Source organism: Micropterus dolomieu, linkage group LG13 (assembly GCF_021292245.1).
Source record: "Micropterus dolomieu isolate WLL.071019.BEF.003 ecotype Adirondacks linkage group LG13, ASM2129224v1, whole genome shotgun sequence".
Lineage (NCBI taxonomy): Eukaryota > Metazoa > Chordata > Actinopteri > Centrarchiformes > Centrarchidae > Micropterus > Micropterus dolomieu.
This window is the reverse complement of record NC_060162.1, coordinates 8,944,267-8,945,920: the sequence shown is the minus strand read 5'-3', so window position 1 is coordinate 8,945,920 and position 1,654 is coordinate 8,944,267. Positions and strand designations below refer to the sequence as shown.

The window sequence follows — 1,654 nt, the reverse complement described above, 5'->3', positions numbered from 1 at the left end:
GAGCACATGTGACAGACGTGACAGAGTCTGGAGACGCCGTGGAGAACGTTCTGCTGCCTGCAACATCCTCCAGTATGACCGGTTTGGCGGTGGGTCAGTAATGGTGTGGGGTGGCATTTCTTTGGGGGGCCGCACAGCCCTCCATGTGCTCGCCAGAGGTAGCCTGACTGCCATTAGGTACCGAGATGAGATCCTCAGACCCCTTGTGAGACCATATGCTGGTGCGGTTGGCCCTGGGTTCCTCCTAATGCAAGACAATGCTAGACCTCATGTGGCTGGAGTGTGTCAGCAGTTCCTGCAAGAGGAAGGCATTGATGCTATGGACTGGCCCGCCCGTTCCCCAGACCTGAATCCAATTGAGCACATCTGGGACATCATGTCTCGCTCCATCCACCAACGCCATGTTGCACCACAGACTGTCGGATGCTTTAGTCCAGGTCTGGGCACCTCATCAGGAGCATGCCCAGGCGTTGTAGGGAGGTCATACAGGCACGTGGAAGCCACACACACTACTGAGCCTCATTTTGACTTGTTTTAAGGACATTACATCAAAGTTTGATCGGCCTGTAGTGTGGTTTTCCACTTTGATTTTGAGTTAGACTCCAAATCCAGACCTCCATGGGTTGATAAATTTGATTTCCATTGATAATTTTTGTGTGATTTTGTTGTCAGCACATTCAACTATGTAAAGAAAGGAGTATTTAATGAGATTATTTCATTCATTCAGATCTAGGATGTGTTATTTTAGTGTTCCCTTTATTTTTTTGAGCAGTGTATAAATAAAATATAAATATCATTTGTACCATATAACCTGGAAACAAAAGGGAATGTTTGGAACATAAGGGAGGATGAACTTTATAGAGCATACAGGTGCTGGTCATATAATTAGAATATCATCAAAAAGTTGATTTATTTCAGTAATTCCATTCAAAAAGTGAAACTTGTATAATATATACATTCATTCCACACAGTGATATATTTCAAGTGTTCAATCATTTTAATTTTGATGATTATAACTGACAACTAATGAAAACCCCAAAATCAGTATCTCAGAATATTAGACTTTTTTGAAAAGGTTCAATATTGAAGACACCTGGTGCCACACTCTAATCAGCTAATTAACTCAAAACACCTGCAAAGGCCTTTAAATGGTCTCTCAGTCTAGTTCTGTAAGCTGCACAATCATGGGGAAGATTGCTGACTTGACAGCTGTCCAAAAGACGACCATTGACACCTTGTACAAGGAGGGCAAGACACAAAAGATCATTGCTAAAGAGGCTGTCTGTTCACAGAGCTCTGTGTCCAAGCACATTAATAGAGAGGCGAAGGGAAGGAAAAGATGTGGTAGAAAAAAGTGTAAAAGCAATAGGGATAACTGCACCCTAGAGAGGATTGTGAAACAAAACCCAATCAAAAATGTGGAGGAGATTCACAAAGAGTGGACTGCAGCTGGAGTCAGTGAAGAACCACCACGCACAGACGTATGCAAGACGCATTCCTTGTGTCAAGCCACTCTTGAACAAGACACAGCGTCAGAAGCGTCTCGCAAAGACAAAAAGGACTGGACTGCTGCTGAGTGGTCCAAAGTTATGTTCTCTGATGAAAGTAAATTTTGCATTTCCTTTGGAAATCAAGGTCCCAGAGTCTGGAGGAA

General features: G+C 43.3%; 1 protein-coding gene across 1 annotated transcript in view; it reads left to right on the top strand.

Annotated features, from left to right (window-relative positions):
* Positions 1–1,654, top strand: part of ntng2b (netrin g2b) — a 75,269-nt gene that overhangs the window by 68,568 nt on the left and 5,047 nt on the right. The gene's annotated exons all lie outside the window — the stretch shown is intronic.